This window comes from Anabrus simplex, chromosome 3, assembly GCF_040414725.1.
Source record: "Anabrus simplex isolate iqAnaSimp1 chromosome 3, ASM4041472v1, whole genome shotgun sequence".
NCBI lineage: Eukaryota > Metazoa > Arthropoda > Insecta > Orthoptera > Tettigoniidae > Anabrus > Anabrus simplex.
The window spans coordinates 133156847-133177495 of record NC_090267.1 but is presented as its reverse complement, the minus strand read 5'-3'; the positions used below and the strand labels follow the sequence as shown (position 1 = coordinate 133177495).

The window sequence follows — 20649 nt, the reverse complement described above, 5'->3', positions numbered from 1 at the left end:
TACTCTCCGACGACAACTTTTGCGGGAAGGAATCAATTCTTTTAACACCGAATGGAACGTGCGTCAAAGAACTAACAGGGTGGATCAGATGTTCATCTCAACACTAAGAATGAAAGGAATGCCCTAGTGCGCAATTTATCGAACATTTCGATACTTGGCATGAGTATCCGTTTGGCTCTGCGTATTGCCTGCGTTAGTAACACCTTTGGCTTCTGAGAAATGTGAAGTGGATAGTTTGAAAGTGTGTGTGGCGCACTAGTCACATTAATAGTGTTTTACATATGAGTATTACGTCATAGGTTGAACCATTATAAAAGCGCTATACACGCTATAACAAGTGAATTTCACCATATGGCGGGCTTGATGCATGGTAACAAACCCTGTAAATAACGAATTCCAACTTGTATAGGAGGTTCCCCCTTTCCACGATTTTAAAATCTTACGATTTTCTTAGATTACAGTAACATTAATTTAAAACAATTTTTTGTTGGTACATGTTTCGTTTTCCATGGAAACCATCTTCAGCCGTGATCTTGAATGATAATTAAAATACGCACAAAAACACATTATCATTCATAATCACGGCTGAAAAATGAAATGAAATGTCGTATGGCTTTTAGTGCCGGGATATCCCAGGACGGGTTCGGCTCGCCAGGTGCTGGTCTTTCTATTTGACACCCGTAGGCGACCTGCGCGTCATGATGATGATGATGATGAAATGATGATGAAGACAACACACACACCCAGCCTCCGTGTCGTAGGAATTAACCAATTAAGGTTAAAATCCCCGACCTGGCCGGGAATTGAACCCGGGACCCTCTGAACCGAAGACCAGTACGCTGACGTTCAGCCAACGAATCACGGCTGAAGATGTTTTCCATGGAAAATGAAACATGTACCAACAAAAAATATTTTAAAAATAAATTAATGTTACTGTAATCTAAGAAAATCGTGGAAAGGGGGAACGTCCCATACAAGTTGGCATTTGTTATATGTAACTCCATTACGGATCAAGATTAAATTTATCACTTGTAACAATCGCTGTGTTGTCAGTTCTACCAACACCATCTACCTCGTATAATTTTTATACTATACTGTGGACCTAATTTGTCCGACTCTTTGGCTGAATGATCAGCGCTGAGACCTTCGGTTCATAGGGCCCCGGGTTCGATTCTTAGCCGGGACGCGAATTTAATCGCGTCTGATTAAATATTCTGGCTCGGAGACTGGGTGTTTGTGTTTGTCCCAACACTTTCCTCTCCAAATTCAGGCAACACACCACACTGCCAACCACCACAGAAACACACATTAGTAATCACTAGACCTGGGCTTTTAAGGCAAACGCCTATTTCGTTCCTTACAAAATAACATGATTATTTTTAAATATGTTGACGTTTCATGATAAATCCCTTACATTAATAAAGTTTTATAGTGCCCTAAAATGCCTATTTGGACCTTTAGAACCTCTTTTACTATTTTAGTGCCTAAAATGCCTATTTTCTACATTTAAAATTAAATTCAACTTCTGTAATTTTTACAATCACACAATGGACATCCCTGGAACGAGCAGAACAGCAGTGGGTGGGTTTTTCACAGAAATGTGCTCTTCCCAGAAAACTGTCACCAAAGGAATGCTGAGTGAAGGGTGGAGGTGGAGGATTAGCTCAGAAGAACAACGAGCAGATAGTAAAGGACGTACTGTGTCGAGTGGCGGGGTGAGGGGAAGTATTGTCTAGGAAGAACAAGAAGCAGGTAGTAAGAAGGGACATACTGTGTCAAGTCGTCAGTGAAAGAACATCTGTTTAAGGGAATATAGTTCACCATGCCTAAAACGAAATCATCTAAGAGTGCGCTTATACAACAATGGCTTGTACAATTTCCAGGGATGACTTCTGAAGGCAAGATTATTTTCTGCTAGTACTGCAGTAAACAGGTATGTGAATATATCTTAAATTTCATATTAATCTAAAACTAAGGTTTTGATATTGGCTCCTCTAATTAATTGTAGAGACCTAGTCCAGACAACCTGGGTTCGATTTTCAGTACCAGCAGTAATTTAGAAATCTATGAGGTCTGGAACGGTGTTGACCCAGCATCGTGAGGACAATTGAGAAGCTACAGTGGGCAGGGGTCACGGAGGCAAAGCAATGCGGATGAGGGATGTATCATGCTGACCACTCGGCACCCAATATCTGCAGGCTATGAGCTGGGCAGCAACCATTATTGAAAGGCAAGGCCCTTCGGGGACTGTAGTGTTCTTGTTCTTAATTAACTTTAGAGTAATAGTGGCTTAATTTAAATAGTTCAAAATTACACATTTTATTCAATAGCTCATCTTTTCTATTCATCTTGGCCTCTAATTGATATCACTCTATTGTGTTTTAGATTTCACATGAGAAAAAATGCCACCTTCAGCAGCATGCAGATACTGCCAGTCAAAAAGCGAAAGCAACCATGAAAAGTAACATTAGACAGACTCTGCTCACACAAACTATATTTCCTACAATCCATAATGGTTTCTATGCTGATATGTGTAGAGCCCTAGTTGCAGCAAATAATCCAGTTTTCAGATTTTTTTTACAGAAATACACCAAGCAGCACATCCCATCAGCATCTATATTAAATAAAAACTACTTAGATATTTGTTACAATGAGGTCATTTAGTCAATCAGGGAAGATATTGGGGAGTCTTGCATATAGTTGTGTGTGGACGAAACCACCGACTGTGGGCAGGTTGCCTTGCATAGACTCGCAGAAACAGTTAGGGCCGAGTTTCCTTCAGTAAATACTCTCATTTCAACAATGAAGATAGTGTTCTCTAAGGCTCCATCAAGAATAGTCATCTTTCGAGAGAACTCCCCTCTATTCCCCTTCCACCGCAGCCAATCATCACCCGTTGGGGTTCCTGGATGGAAGCTGCTCTGTATTATGCAGAACATTTGAGGAAATCATGACTGTGATAGACAATTTGCCTTTAACGGACAACTCTGCATGTGTGTCGTCTGCAAAGAGCTGTTAAATGATTGTTCGAGTGTTCAGAGAGACATTGTGTATATTCAGGCAAATTTTTCATTTCTTCCAGTCACCATTACAGAAACGGAGGAAAAAGGAAACAGTCTCAAACAGCAATTTTCTGTAATTGAGGAAGCTGAGAATAACATACAAAGTGCTAGGGGCAAGGTAGGGGATAAAATAAGACCAAGTGGTCTAGTGTACTGCAGAAGAACCCAGGTTATTCTGTGCTGAAAAGGGTACATCAGGTAATGGATGGGGAAAAGGTAGACTTACCAAGTGAAATTGAATTTAAAAATGTAGGTAAATTTTCCTATGCCCCTCTAACATCTGTGATTGTGACGCGCTCTTTTTCTGCTTTCAAAATGACTTTAACAGAAAAAAGACACAGCCTGACTGTGGAAAATTTGGAGAAGATTATTGTTATGTACTGTAAAGCAAATTACGAATGAAAGTACTGTAGGAATGTTCCTCACAAATAATAAAAAAAATATTCCATTCACGTTCACACCGTTACTGGATGCCTACAGTGCTGTAATTGTGTACAGTGATTTTAGTATTAAGGTTTTAGATCAGTACTAATAATGATATATCATATAATCCATAACTTTTTTTGGCGCAATATGGTTTTTGATAAATGTCTTTTTTATTGTCTTAATTTTGCAGTTATTTTAGTTAAGAATAGGGATATCACATTTGTTAAAGTAAAGAAGTATCACGTTACAGTTAAAGTGTATATTGTAATATTTTTAAGTCTATTTCCTGCCTATCCACACATTTTTAAAACATATTTTATGTGCCTATTTTCTCTTTTAAAAGTCTGTTTACTTGTTTTAAAAGCCTATTTTAGGTGCCTAAAACTTATTTTTTTAGAGCTTAAAATCCCAGGTCTAGTAATCACACAGTTCAAAAAATTAGGGGAACATGTTTTGTAACGTTTGGTATGTGAACGTTAATTTGGAAGATGGTGTTCCAATGGTCGTACAGCATACCTTGAAACCTTAGCTACTCAGGGTATGTCAAATCGAACTTATACTCCATCTGTAGGCGTAGCCATGCATTAAACTGTAAGGTGACCCCTCAAAACAAAGTGAATATCAGCGCGTCCGTGTGTCGTTGTGAGGTACACAGACTACTGCGGTCATCTGACCATGTTGTACGTAAAGCAGCACATCCCATGAGACATCTTAACGAGGTTCAAGTCACAAGGGCCGTCACTTTGATCCAGGAAACGTGGACTTTTCGTCGTGTTTCTGTGGATCTCAACGTCTCTCCGTCAGTTATTCAACGCTTGTGGAATCGTTCCAGTGAGACAGGCCAGTTCACAAGGAGGGTTGTACAAGGTCGTGGACGCATGACAACCCCACAGGATGACCAATATCTGACCATCTGTGCGTTGCGGCGTCGTCCAGCAACTGCCAGAGAACTGCAACAGGACCTCAGAAGGGTCACTAGAGTCACGGTGTTGTCTGACCAGACAGCAAGGAACAGGTAAAGAGAAGTGTCCTTATGACCCGGACGTTCTGTTCCAGTGCACCGTTTAACGCAGCAACATTGTGCAGCTCACCTTCTGTTTGCCCGTACCTACGTCAACTGGCAACTTCGCCAATGGAGACCTGTGTTGTTCACAGACGAGTCCAGATTTCCCCTGACACAGCGAGATTGACTCAATGTGTATGGGGACGCCGTGTGAGCAGTACATGCCAAATGTTGTCCAGGAAGGCGACCGATTCGGACAAGGTTCTGTGATGTGTGGCCTTGAATTCGTACTCATGCACGACAATGCCAGGGCTAATGTAGCACGCATTACCAGAGCTGTCTTGCAAGAACAGGACATTCCAGAGATGGAATGGCCAGCAGTGAGTCCTTACCTAATCCAATCGAGCATTAGGCTTGACAGAAGTATTCTTGGGCGTCCTGTTCCACCACAGACTCTCCAAGACCGCGAACAGGCTCTCATTGAAGAATGGGACCTGATATCGCAACGTGACTTCCGTCGACTTATACGGAGCATGCCACGTAGGTGCCAAGCTGTGATAAATGCTCGCGGAGCATGTACACCATACTGAAGCTCTCCAAATGTGATAAAAATCCACCCTGGATGACTGTTCTCACTTTGTTTTGGACCCTATTTAGACATTTTCTTTTGTGTTCTGAAAATGAACGCTAATCTATCGATGTTCTTTTGTATACTTCAACGGTAAAGAATAAATGTTTAGCTGGTAATATACCTGGGTGTGAGGTATTGTTTTGTGGAACATGGCATACGTTCAAAAACATGTTCCCCTAATTTTTTTGAACTGTGTATATCCCTCCACATAGAGCTGGCGTCAGGATGAGCATCCTTACGTAAAATAGGGCCAAGTCCTCTTGTGCGACGCAGTTCGCACCCGCAACCCCAGAGGTGTGATTAAAGCGGTGGAATAAGAAGAAGAAGAAGGAGGTAGATCTAATTTCGAAAGTTGGAACATGACAGCCGACAAGTCAAACTCCTAACTACAGCAGGATGTTGTCGTCCATCGGGCTGGGTTGAGTGACTCAGACGGTTGAGGCGCTGGCCTTCCGACCCCAACTTGGCAGGTTCGATCCTGGTTCAGTCCGGCGGTATTTGAAGTTACTGAAATACGTCAGCCTCGTGTCGGTAGATTTACTGGCCCGTAAAAGAACTCCTGCGCGACTAAATTCCGGCACCTCGGCGTCTCCGAAAACCGTAAAAGTAGTTAGTGGGACGTAAAGCCAATATCATTATTATCGTCCGTCGGATGGCGACGTTAAGTCTTGAGCAGACCCTTTGGTGATATTCGTCAGGAGTACGATATATGCCAGCACAGGGTTTCATCCCCTCTGCTCCTACTATCTTATATCACGTCATTCATTTCATCTCATTAACTCCTCTTTTAGTTTGACGTCAGGAAGGGCATCCTGTCGTAAAACTCGCCCCACTTCATACCCAAACCCGTAGAGAAACGGGACAAGGATTGGACATACATTAGTGCTGGCGCAGTAGACATGCGCCATTACATGTGGGCTGGCCATTTTTGTTAAAATATGCAAATCTCCAGTGGTCCCTAGATAAATATGTGGTAAATGAAATGGCGTATGGCTTTTAGTGCCGCGAGTGTCCGAGGACATGTTCGGCTCGCCAGGTGCAGGTCTTTTTGATTTGATGCCCGTAGGCAACCTGCGTGTCGTAATGAGGATGAAATGATGATGAAGACAACACATACACCCAGTCCTCGTGCCAGCGAAATTAACCAATGATGGTTAAAATTCCCTACCGGGAATCGAATCTGGGACCCCTGTGACCAAAGGCCAGCACGCTAACCATTTAGCCGTGGAGCCGGTCAATATGTGGTATGGTGTAGAAGAACTGAAACCAGTTAATGAAAGTTTAGACTTCGAACTTAACATGTGATATTTTGGTAAGAGTAACCTTAAAACACTCTGTAGGAATGTTATTTGGAATTTATATAATTTATTGAGAAGAGCAAAATGGCACAAAAATAAAAATGAATAAATCTTCTTACAATGTGTCGATTTCATCGTCCAAAGACTCATCAAGAATACAAAACAATTTCTCTAAACGTGTCACTTCTTTACAGGACATTTAACAAGCGAAAACACGTAAAATAATTAACGATGAATAAGAAAACAATTAAATAGCACTAACATTAGGAATCGATACAAGTCAGATGACACCAAAGAGTATAATGATCCGTCGTATTACTTCTTACTGAAAGGAAAACAATAAACCACATTTAGTGACATCTGTTGGTGTCTGTATGTACTGCGTTGCCTTAAAAACGGTGTGGTTTTGTGGGAGCCGTAATATTATGAATATTATTTAATAATAGCAGAAACTATAAGACGTAATATAACTGCGTCACCACTTCACTAGTTTTCTCGCAACGTAATATGTAAGTGTTAATAAGTGTCGTCTTGATCTCCCTGTACTTCTCTTACCATCTATTGCCGAGTCCATTATTCTCCTAGGTAACCTATCCTCCTTTATTCGTCTCATAAGACTCCACCACCGAAGCCGTTTCATATGCACATCCATCGAGTCCATTGCCAACTTTGCGTTCATCTCCTGCCGGGATAAGTGGCTCAGACGGTTGAGGCGCTGGACTTTCGGCCCCAACTTTGCAGACTCGATCCTGTCTCAGTCCGGTGGTATTTGAAGGTGCTCACATACGTCATTCTCGTGTCGTTAGATTTACTGGGACGTTAATGAACTCCTGCGGGACTAAATATTCCGGCACCTCGGCGTCTCCGAAAACCGTAAAAGTAGTTAGTGGGACGTAAAGCCATTATTATTATTATTATTATTATTATTATTATTATTATTATTATTATTATTATCCCCTCATTTCGAGTACCCTCGTGCCATTATTGCCGTCTGTTTCTACCAGCAATCATTCTCGCCACTTTCATGTCTGTTACTTGCACCTTGTGAATAAGATATCCGGAGTCCACTCAGCGTTCACTCCTGTGCAACAAAATTGGTCTGAAATCACAGTGAGGTAAAGAAAATGTTGTCCGAGAACTCATTTCTTTCTTACAGACGCAACTATCAGCTCACTGTATTAGCCTTGCTACACCTTCATTTCATTTCACTTACTAATACTACCATCTGTTTATAAAATTTACATCCCAAGTACTTGAACTAACTAACTAACTACAAATGCTTTCATATCCCTCCCTGAAGGGGAGGATGGGGCCACCCTGAAGGTAACGCCTTCACTCTGGCCAGGAAGTACTTGAAATGAACCACCGATTTTTATGTCGACATTAATTTGCAGAAGGCTGTAGGATGTACAGTAATAAGCCGTGAAGTGGCGTGACATCTTTAAGGTATTTCGGGAAGTAAACTGCGATGAAAACATGCCACCCACATTGAACAAAGATCTAGTTTTTGGACGCACACTTGCAGACCATTTTTCTCACTTGATACAACAACTCTTGCTTAGTCTAAGCTGGCAGCATTCAGGCGGCATGACGCAATGGCTCTGTTTGAAACTTGGACACCGAACAATGGTTTGAACCAGTTCGCATTAGAAGTTTAAATGAAGCATATAAATGACCAACACTCGCATACAACGCTGTATTCGCTCGAAAAAAGGTGGCACTGCCTTGAAATAAAACAGTCAACATTCTGACACAGCACATAGATATGACTCTTCACCGCTGAAGTCCGTAACATTACCCTGCTAAGTAGTCCAACTACCCCTGAGGCTGCGTTGGCCTTGGTGATAAAGTAGTTGGCACCGCCACTTTAAATATGAGGGCGGATCAAGGCTTGCTTCACGAGTTCTTTGTTGTTTTTCCTTTCCCACTTCGTTATCCTTATTTTGTTTTCCTGTGCGAACATTTAATTCTGGCCAACAGGTTACGGCCGTTTCTGGAAACCATCATTCAGCTAGGGCAGACGTGTGGCATTCCGAACAAGAAAATCATTTTTAATCTCCAAGCAATTAGAGATGCTATATTATTATGTGAACACTACCCCCACAATGACGCAGCAATACTTAATCTTGACTTCGTAAAGGCTTTTGATCGAGTTCACCATGGTTATTTGTTTACGATTCTCGATAAGTTTCGTATTCCACAGTCAACATGTAGTATCATTAGATCTCTATACACTCATGCTCATTCCCGAATTCTCCTCAATGGTCATTTCTCCAAACCTATTCCAATACGAAATTCAGTGCGACAAGGATGTCCTCTATCTATGATCCTCTTCGCCTTAAGTATAGAACCCTTCATTCGAGCTGTCCATCACCTCCTAAAGGATGTACCAAATCCGCACAAGATGTTTACCGTCCAAGCGTATGCTGACGACGTAACACTTTTATTACGGAACCGAGCCCAAGCGGATCAGCTGATTGGCATAATATCTGTGTACGAAAGAGCCGCCAACGCGAAAGTGAATTATCAGAAATCTGTCGTGTTACCTCTCGGTACCTGGCCAATCCACATCACAATTGCTGGAATCCCTGTCAAAGAAGAAATAACAATTCTCGGTTTGAAATTTACAGGCACATTTCAGGAGACAGTCGAAAAGAATTGGACTGCAGTCATCAACACTGTCCGGAACACAATGACGAAGGATCTCAGCAGAAATCTTAACCTAAGGTAATTCCGGTAGAGTTGCCGCTCTTTTTATGTCTTTTGTTATATCTCGGTATATTTACTTTAAAAATTGTTGCAAATTCATCGAACATAATTTGAAAACATGTACATTTGATCAGAGATAAACAAAATATTGGTAATTGAAAGTAAATGGGAAAAAGGAGGGAATAAAGATATTGTTGCATCAGCGCCGTCTCTCCCTGGATCCCGGTATAGATGCCGACTTTGCTCGGGAGAGATGCCGCAAGAAAATAATTAATGGCAAAATCAAATTTAAGCCAATTTCTTCAACTTTAATATAACTGAACACTAGAACGTACTACAAGACAATTATATCCATACAATATCATTCAATGGTAAAAGAATCTATCTGATAATTTACAACATTAAATTAATCATATTTTAATTTCGATTTACTATGAATGTGCATGTGCAATGGATTCTTCACTGTGTTATATAAAACCCCACGGCACTTAACGCCCTTGAAAGGGCTCTGGCCTGCCCAGCGACCGCTGCTCAGCCCGAAAGCCTGCAGATTACGAGGGGCCGTGTGGTCAGCACAACGCATCCTCTCGGCCGTTATTCTGGGCTTCCGAGACCGGGGCCGCCATCTCACCGTCAGACAACTCCTCAATTCTAATCAAGTAGGCTGAGAGGACCTCGAACCAGCCCTCAGGTCGAGAGAAAAATCCCTGACCTGGCCGGAAATCGAACCCGGGGCGTCCGGGCGAAAGGCAGGCATGCTATCCCTACACCACGGGGTCGTCGTGTTATATAAAGGAAACATCAAAATCATAATGAGTATAACTCTGTCCTGACACAGTAATTTGAAAACATGTCCAAGGCAGGATTCTTGAATCAAAAACTGATGTTTATCCTCTTACAAGTTTTTACAGATTGTTTCTTAAAACTTTGTTCTCTAGCAATTTTGCTGCAACAGTCGTTATATGTGGAGCAAGATTCATGCAGCCACGGTTTGTAACTCAAACACTGGATACAGTCATCCTTTTTTGAATATCATTTTGACTTCGGTGATTATTGAAGTAGCTATACCTGCTGGACCCAGAGAGCCATTTTCCAGATTTCCTGACTGCGTTCTAAGTTTCAGTGTTCGTTCCGGAATTCTGTAGTATGATTCTGCCTCCCTGATCAGTATTTCCTTGGCTTTCAGTCTTTCAACAGTGCCCTTACTTTTATACTGAGCATGCATGTCGCAAATTTTTATTTCTGAAAATAATATGATTTTATATAATAAAATAATATTACCAATGAAATCAGTAAAAATATATTATGTATATTAAGAATCGTGAGACGATAACATATTCGAATAAAATACCGGTACACTCTGAATAGTATTGAATGTTTCCAGATCGCTTGTAGAATCTGATAGCAATGAGGCATATCAGCCGGATTGTTGTGCGGCAACTCTCCCAACTATCAGGAAGAGACGCCGCACCCTCCTGTTGTCATACCTCAAGGCTATCATGGCCCAAACTTAGTTTACTCTCAACTACAGTTATGCTTCTGACGTCTACTGTACTAAAAACGTCTGATTTAAGCATTTGAAGCCAACTTAATATACAATAAATTAACACACGGAAAAACTTTGTCAGGAGGAAACATGTACTCGCCTCAAGATATCGGCTATAATTGGCGTAATATACGAGCAAATTTCGTCACACTCGCAGGCAGTAGTTCTTCCTTAGAAACTGAAAAACCACACATATTGCCATCTAGCTGTAACGATGGGAACCTTTAGCTACAGTGTATGCGGCATCTCTACCGGAGCGGCATCTGTCCCGGATTTACCTTAATACAGAAAGTATGGCACATTAACTCATTCGCTCTGTCCAAGATATGGTACGCGGCTCAGGTCCTCCCCATTTCAGAGAAACATGCACAAAGAGTAGAACTTGGAATTAGTTACTATCTATGGAGAGGCTACATACAGTGGCGGTCACAATAATAGAGCCACCTCTCTTGACGGGATTAAGAACTAGAATATCTATTAGTTCGCAAAATCTCCATGAGTGCCGTGTTGTCAGTCCCTTTTAGACAACGTCAGGGAAGACGTCGCTGCTATATGTAGTCGTGCGACAGGAAGCGTTTGAGCTAGACGTGCGAAAAGAGGCATAAAGGTAAGAATCTTATGGGTCAAAATAATAGAGCCGTTTTACAGAAGTCCCGTTCAAATTGATGTTTTGCAGTTGTTTTGGGGGCTAGCGATATTATTTGTCAACAAACCTCCACTCAATATTATTTTGTATGTAAATTGACGTTTGGTTTCGTTTACATTCTTCTAGATGGGCAGAGCAAAACATACAAGTGATGATGAACGTATAGTAATGTTCCGGATGTTCAAAAGTGGGATGTTCATGAATCAAATAGCCAAAGATTTACACGTTTCGCGAAAACGAGTCCATAACGCCATTAGACTGGCAAAACAAACAAAGCCGCAGGTGGAGAACAGGGGGAGACCTCCTCGCGTAGACAGACTCATCACTAGGGAAGTAAAGAAGACCCATTTTTGTCAACACCACGACTGAAGGCCATTTTGTTTAGCGACAAAAATGATGTTCAACCATCAACCTCAACGATTCAAAGACGACTGAGGTCCGCAAAATTGAAAGGGCACATTGCGAGACAGAAGCCACATGTTTCAAAAGCTAATGTTCGGAAAAGGTTGGCCTTCGCCCGGAGAAATGAACAGAAACCTAATATTTGGTGGAGGAACATCCTTTGGTCCGATGAATCCAAGTATAATAGGTTTGCCTCAGACGGAAAAGTCTATGTGCGCCGCCCACCAAACCAGGAATTTAATCCCAAGTACACTTTTTAAAACTGTGAAATACGGTGGCGGAAGTGTTACGGTATGGGGTTGTTTTTCATGGTACGGCATTGGTCCAATACACCGTATCAACAGCATAATGGACGCAGAAATGTACAAAGACATCTTGGCAAATGTGATGCTGCCTTATGCTGAAGAGGAAATGCCGCTGAAATGGAAATTTCGGCACGATAACGATCCAAAGCATACTGCAAGGATCATAAGGCAGTTTTTTTCAAGATCACCATATCGAAGTATTATAGTGGCCACCTCAATCCTCTGACGCATCATACATTGAGAAATTATGGGAGATCGTAGTCAAGAGAAATGACCGCTCAAAAGCTACATCTTTAGATAAACTTTGGGAAGAAATCCAGAGAGCCTGGTATGCGATCAGCAGCGACGAATTCAGGCGTTTAGTCGACTCGATGGGTAAGAGGTGCAGGGCAATCCTCAAAAATAAAGGTTACCCCACGAAGTACTAATGCACTCCTATGCAAAATCGACTGTTCCTGTAGATTTCATAAGACTGAGATCAAGTACAAAATATTTGTGTCAATTGGCTCCATTTTTGTGACCCTGTAGTCTGGTATTATTTTGAATATTATTGATTAGTTTGAGTTGTTTTATCTATATAACTGACCGTGGTACAATGTGACTCTGTTGTAATGGTTCCTGTACAACGTAAAATTTTGTTTCCATCATCGTACAAACATGTCTAGTAATAAATTTGCACTTTATTCCAAACCTTTGCCAGGTGGCGCTATTATTGTGACCACCACTGTATATCGCATATCAAGAAATCAGCTCAGAAGGCCAGTTGATCAAGGGGGCCTAGGCCTCATTGCCGTCTCCGCTAAATGCCAGGATCTGCTTCTGAGGCCAATTCTACTGGCAAAGAACGGACTCGGAGATATTAATGATATGCATTTTTGGACATCACCTCGAACTGGAAGCTTTAAACGAGTACTGCATACTATTGAATCTTTCTATCCTCATGTGAATCAACAGTGCATTCCACCCACGCAAATCATCTACCGTCGTCTTTTAAACCGTCAACTTGTTACCCCACAGATCATGGAAAAATTCCCCAACAGAAATTGGAAAAATATCTGGAAGCAGTTCACAACACAAGAGATCCCCACAGACTGGAAAAGTTCAGCATACATAGCCATCCAAGATGCCATACCAACCGACGAGAAAAAATTTCGCCACAACTTGGTCCAGTCACCCTTGTGCCAAAAATGTGAGATTCCAACTATTGACACACAACTGCACAGACTAACTCGATGTGATGGTATGATGGACGTTTGGCGATTGACACTGACTCTGGTGCAGCAGTTAACATCTTCCAATAACCTTAACGATATATATCGTATCTTGTTAGCTTTGGACATACCCAACAGGAACAACAAGTTTGTCCTAGTATGGCTAGCAATGGGCTTTCTTCATTATGCGCAGACCAACGAGAAATGCTCTGTACAAGGTTTTAGGCAGTTTCTCAAGACAGCGAGACAAAAACTGAAAGTGTATAGTGCTTCTGGAGGGCAGGAGAAATTCAATGAACTTTATGTTTTTAACTTGTGATGATACAGATTGTGTACATAATACTTTGTTTCTGTTTGCATTTATTTGTTTCTCTATTTAATAATCTAAATTAACGATGTAATTGTATAGTGTATCGGTCACCGACGAAAGTGGATCGCCTTTCCGTTCCTCATTAAAGTGATGGATCACGTGTGTTAATTTAAAAAAAAACGAGATATCTTAATGGTCGTGTATCTCTCAAGATTTGTTTGGTGTTTTTTGTTGATTTTGTATTTGATGTTTATCTGTAACAGTCTGTCTAATTTACGCAGCACTGTAATTAATTATGTATCCTTTACTTTGCTCTAGAAAATAAAATAATTATTTGGAAAAAAAACATTCTGGATCGACTCCGGTTTACTTCTAACTCCTGGCACATAGGCCTCCACTAGCTCTTAATCAAAGACCCCTGGTTCGATTCCCGTCAAGTCAAAGGTATTTTAATCCTTGGCTGGGGGCTAGAAGGGCGTTCACTCAACCTCTTGTGATCGATTTGCGGACCTAGTGAAGAAAAAAAAAACAAGCAATGTGGCTGAGGATGTAATCTCACTGACGGCATGACCCTGCAATGAACAGCAGTCTTCCTGACAGGCCAGTATGTGTCACGGGTGTGAGCATTGGAAACTTGGGAAGCAAAGGCAAGGTGAAATGTTTAGCCTTTGCTGATGATCTAGCAACCATTACTAAGACCAGAAACGCCGTACGGAGATTACACAATATAGCATCAAAGACAGGCCTCCAATATAGTACGAAAATACACAGTTCATGGAAAATCTACATCAACATAGCAAAAAGACTCCGTTTTAGATGTGTTTTTTGTTGTTGTTTTTTTTTTGCTAGTTGCTTTACGTCGCACCGACACAGATAGGTCTTATGGCGACGATGGGACAGGGAATGGCTAGGAGTGGGAAGGAAGCGGCCGTGGCCTTAATTAAGGTACAGCCCCAGCATTTGACTGGTGTGAAAATGGGAAACCACCCGTTATAGATGGAAAACGGGGCAGTTTCACAGGTGTCCCCTCTCAAATAGCTTGGAGAAGTCATACTACCATCTTGACTAGACAGTAGGGCCAACATAAGGCGTACAGACTAATGTAGAATTACTACAGCAAGAGAGTCGTATCGCGTAATGCAAAATTACGACATTACAAGACAGTTGTTATGCCGGAAACTTAATACGCCTCAGAAACCATATCTCTTGGAGGTCACTATAAAAGTATAGAAAATTAAAAACAAGAAAAGAAAATTCTCCGGAAAATGTATGGTCCCACGAGAAAATGGAATGTGGATTAAGAGGAGAACAGTGAACCCCTATTCATTAACTGACAGGTTAATTTTTTTTTTTTTTTGCTAGGGGCTTTACGTCGCACCGACACAGATAGGTCTTATGGCGACGATGGGATAGGAAAGGCCTAGGAGTTGGAAGGAAGCGGCCGTGGCCTTAATTAAGGTACAGCCCCAGCATTTGCCTGGTGTGAAAATGGGAAACCACGGAAAACCATCTTCAGGGCTGCCGATAGTGGGATTCGAACCTACTATCTCCCGGATGCAAGCTCACAGCCGCGCGCCTCTACGCGCACGGCCAACTCGCCCGGTACTGACAGGTTAAGTGATGCCGTACGCAAGAGGCATTTGAAATTATATGGCCATATCTATAGAATGGACAGACTGACCAAAAGATAATTTAAAGTAATCAGCTCAAAGAAGGTCAAAATAAACTGGCTAGAAGAAACTAACGCCGACCTCCAAGAAATGAACATCACGGGCGACATCATAGAATATCGTGGAGATTTTAGCACAATAGTAGCCAAGTAAAAATTCGTGGTAGGAAGTGGTCCACTGAACGCAGGAAGCAACACAGTGCATTCATGGAGAGATTTGGGGAGGATAAGAAGGTGAAAACCATCCGGCGAACGAACAAGTTCAAACGCGCTCTTTGAATGGGCATAACGAAGAAATAATAATAATAATAATAATAATAATAATAATAATAATAATAATAATAATAATAGAGATATTGTGAGAATGTTTCTAGAAAAGACTTTTCCTCTGACTTACGCCTGAAGTTCCAGGCCGCAGTTCCAGTGATACTGAAGAACAGATTCCCAGAACAGGGAGATAATAAGTTGGTTAGCGACATCATCTGTGCATATTTATTGTATAAATGTATATATTGTAATTATTTCTGTTGTAAATATTTGTAGACATATGTAGGGCCTACCTATAATTCCATAATCAAGAGGGTGACTCCTTGCTTAGGTCGAGTCAGCCCATTATGTTACCGGCACAAGCCGAGCCTTCCTAAATAATAATAATAATAATAATAATAATAATAATAATAATAATAATAATAATATAGCTCCTCTCCCCTGTGAGAGGGGGTGGTAAAATACATCCACGGTATCCCCTGCCTGTCGTAAGAGGTTACTGAAAGGAAGAGCAAGGGCTCTGAACTTTCAAGCGTGGGACACTACTTGTGTCAAGCACCTCACTTTCAACACTCCTATCCGACCTTCCTTGGTCAACTCTAATTCTTTCCGACCTCAACGGTTTGTGAGGTCTAGGAAGTCTTTCATTTTCACGCCTTCCGTAGTCCTTTCCTTTCTTTCGCCGATACCTTCATTCTTCAAAGTAGTGACTCCTTGGTTTGGGTCTCGTAGCTGTCAGCTTTCATTTGAGAGTGAGTGGGTTCGAACCCCACTGTTGACAGTACTAAAGATGGTTTTCCGTGGCTTCCCATTTTCACACCAGGCATATGGTGAATCTGTGCCTTAATATTAATGCCACGGCTGCTTTCCTCCTACTCCTAGCCCTTTGCTATTCCATCATCGCCATAAGACCTATCTGTGTCGGCACGACGTAAATCAATTTGTAAAAATAAAAAAGAATTCTTCGAAGTGTCGGACTCCGTCAATTTTCTCTCTGATTAGGATGGTTGCCCTTATGTACTTCCTCTTAGAACAAGAATTACCACCACCATCAGTCCAGCTCTTGGCTGAATGGTCAGTGTACAGGTCTTCGGTTCAGAGGTCTCTAGGTTCGATTCCCAGCCGGGGTGGGGATTTTAACTTCGTCTGGTTAATTCCTGTAGCTCGGATACTGGGTGTTCGTATGCGTCTTAATAATTATTTTCATTTACATACAACGCATCAAACTACAAACCACCACAGAGACACGCAATAGCGAATACTTTCCACCACTTATAGGAGGTGCCAGGAAAGGCATCCGATCGTAAAACTGGGCTATTTCTATACAAAAGTGTCGACCCCAGGCAACCGGGAAAAGGCCAACAATAATATATTGCTACAGAAACTACTACTACTACTACTACTACTACTACTACTACTACTACTACTACTAATAATAATAATAATAATAATAATAATAATAATAATAATAATAATAATAATAATAATGCATGCTTTTTCTTCAGCTTGTCGCAGTTACTTTTGGCGTCTCTAACGTCAACCTCCCCCAGTTTGGAGCTTAAGGCCTGATGCCCTTCTTGCGGCTCCGAGATGTAAATTCCACCCTACAGTACAGTCGATCGAGAAGAAACCTCAATTATCTAGTGTAGGTGGAAAGGCTCGTCCTAATCACCTGTGCTAATAATAGGCCGAAATGCCTTATAATGAGCAAGAATGGGGAAATGGAGGAACTACAAAAGGAAGAAATGCAAATATTTAAGCAAAATCATCGAGCTTGAGAAAAGAAATGTTAGTGCATGGTCGAAGAGGAAGATCTGTACAAAAAGGCGGAGAAAATTATAGGTACAGTACGTAAGAGAACAATAAAGATTTATGGCTACCTCTTCAATATGAGTGAATATAGGAGGGTTGTTTGTAGTGAAAGCCATTTCTTTTCAATCGAAATAAAATTCCAATACATATACACTAGTACGTGTTGAAGATATGTTAAGTACAGAACAAATTGGCCAACCGGACACCAGTGGGATTCGAACCCACAACCTCCCGATTTCACGTCAGTTTCGACTAAGTTATTTTAGAACTGTTAGGTCTTCTGTCTGTCGAAACTAATTTCTGAGCAACACTATTCAGAAAATACCTGAAAAAAGAAAATGTATAATAACAAATTGTGCTTGAAAAAGGAACAATTTAATTACAGATAGGTCTTGTCTTATGGCAACGATGGGATAAGAGAAGGCTAGGAGTGGCGTGACCTTAATATTAAGGTACAGCCTCACCATTTGTCTGGTGTGAACATGGGAAACACGGAAAACCATCTTCAGGGCTGCCGACAGTGGGGTTCGAACCCACTATCTCCCGCATGGAACAACATCATGTTTCGTTCTTGAAACATATTCTATGACATCACACACCTTTCTTTCAAGTAGACCAGTGAGGAGAGAAGAACCACTTGAGGAGTTCTTCGTTAATATATGCTATATTTCAAAAATTATTGGAAGAGTAGATAAAATTTTTAAATAAATGATTTTTTTCACTTCTCAATAATATTAATAGCTGCCTCTGTGGATCCGTGGTAGAGTGTCGGCCTCCGGATCCCAAGTTAGCGGGTCCAAACCCGGCAGAGGTAGTCGGATTTTTGAAGGGCGGAAAAAAGTCCATTCGATACTCCATGTCGTACGATGTCGGCATGTAAAAGATCTCTGGTGACACATTTGGTGTTTACCCGAAAAAATTCATTAAATCTCAGGCACAGACGCCCAAGAGAGATCCGGTTTACTCTGTCTGTCATCTAGTGGGCCTAGAGTGAAACGGAACGTCGAAATTGACGAGCAGACAGCCAGATGGCGTCAAATCGAAATGTCTGCACACGGTAGCTGAGGCCATACGATTATTATTAATAATATTAGTAAATCCATAAGGCATATAATAAAGAATGATAAAATAAAAAGTGTATTATTTTATAGAATCTGATGATGTTCTTAAAAGTATGAAACATATCATTCTATTTTAATTACGTTGCTTCTTTTTTCAGGTGTAACTTGTTATTATATGGGGATTTTTCATGTATTTTTAAATGATACTTATTCATAAATGTTTCGACAGACTGAGGAACCTAAAAGTTATAAATTGAAAGCTGTTTGACACAGAAAGTCTTCAATTACATCAACAAACAAGAGGCTACTACAAAATGGGTTGAAGTCACAAGAAAAGACATGGAGAAAGTTGGGACTGGTCTAAAGGTGATCTGCACCAGATAGGAGTTTCGAATGAAAGTTCACGAATTTAAGGTGTTCTAGGAGAAAACAATTACAAGAGTCAAGAGTATCTGGTCAGAGGTTAGGAAGAGAAATCTCCGCAGCGAAGAAATTAGGAAATTCTTGGAGAAGAAGGAAGGACTAATCCGCAAACCAACTCTTGTCTACAGTAGACCAAACCAAACCCGAAGGAATAATAATAATAATAATAATAATAATAATAATAATAATAATAATAATAATAATAATAATAATAATCTTCTTCTTCTTCTTTTTCTACCGCTTTTCCCACACCTGTGGGGTCGCGGGTGCGAACTGTGTCGCACATGTGGATTTGGCCCTGTTTTACGGCCGGATGCCCTTCCAGACGCCAACCCTATATGAAGGGATGTAATCACTATTGCGTGTTTCTGTGGTGGTTATTAGTGTAGTGTGTTATGTGAATATGAAGAGGAAAGTGTTGGGACAAACACAAACACCCAGTCCCCGGGCTAGAAGAATTAATCAGAGACGATTAAAATCCCCGACCCGGCCGGGAATCGAACCCGGGACCCTCTGAACCGAAGGCCAGTACGCTGACCGTTCAGCCAACGAGTCGGACAATAATAATAATAATAATAATAATAATAATAATAATAATAATAATAATAATAATAATAATAATAATAATAATAATAATAACTACGAATGGTACTTACGAGCACTGTCCGAGATGTTTGTACCTAGACTGAAGAACGCCTACTGGTGATCTCAACTGTTCACTTTCACTCCAAACACCAATACATCACAGAGTGTACCGTACGATTAGCTGCTTGTATACGTAAGAGGCTGCATTGTACTTGCAAGATGGTGTCCTACAACGTGATGTAATGCAACACTCGATGCCAAACAATTTAGTCCCTATGCGAGGAGATGCTAAATATACTCCGCCCGCGTCTGTTAGGAGCCGCGCCGATACCACCGCCGTCAGTTCCCGACGTGTGTCATACATCTCCTGACCAGCGCGCTCTCACGGGGACGGAAAGAAAGAGTGCCGCCAGCTAAAATTATTTCAATTTCGAAATCAAAATGTTGATTAAATAGTTCATATTCCTAATTAGTAAATGTTAAATATCTATTCCCGACCGAGACTTTTGGCCAGGTATGATTAATTCCTATGACTCGGGGAATGGTTATTTTGTGTTTGTGTTAATATGCCTACACCTCATCGTTTACCCGCAACACACCATACCACGAACCACCTCCGAAAAGGTAGTATTTCATTATATCCCTCCATTTAGAGTTGGCGTCAGGAAGAACATTCGGCCGTAAAACTGCGTCCCTTCCCCATATGTGTGACACAGAGTGCACTCACTGTGGAGAACTGACATATTACAAGTCTTAAATTCGTTATCATTGGATTAATATTAATTCTTTGGTTATGCTTTTTTATTTATTTATTTATTTATTTATTTATTTATTTATTTATTTATTTATTTATTTATTTATTTATTTATTGCTAGTGGTTTAACTTCGCACTAAGGTTTTTGATGACACAAGGAAGGGAAGGTGATAAGACTGTGATGGTAGCGGCTGTGGCCATAATTAAGATACAGCCTCAGTGTTTGCCTGCCGTGAAAATGGGAAACCACGGAAAAACCATCTTTAGGGCTGTCGACGCAAGTGGTGGGATCAAACGCACCATCTCCAGAATGCAAGCTCACAGCTACGCCACCCAAGCCGCGCGGCCAACTTGCTCGATGCTGTTTGTTATTGTATGTATTCTTTGACTTGGGTAGATGTGATGGTGGTAAGAGAAGTTGTGTGTGTTGTTATTCCCCAGTCATTAACTTTTTTTTTTTTTGCTACGGGCTTTACGTCGCACCGACACAGATAAGTCTTATGGCGACGACGGGATAGGAAAGGCCTAG

The 20649-nt window shown here is 41.1% G+C and overlaps 1 protein-coding gene across 1 annotated transcript in view; it reads right to left on the bottom strand.

The window, feature by feature from the left end:
• The window catches only part of LOC136866067 (myosin light chain kinase, smooth muscle), a 230549-nt gene extending 210961 nt beyond the window's left edge, over positions 1–19588 (bottom strand). The window contains exon 1 of the mRNA XM_067142712.2: positions 19438–19588. The gene's annotated coding sequence lies outside the window, so the exon portion shown is untranslated. The remainder of the gene's footprint in view (positions 1–19437) is intronic.
• Positions 19589–20649: the final 1061 nt, after the last annotated feature.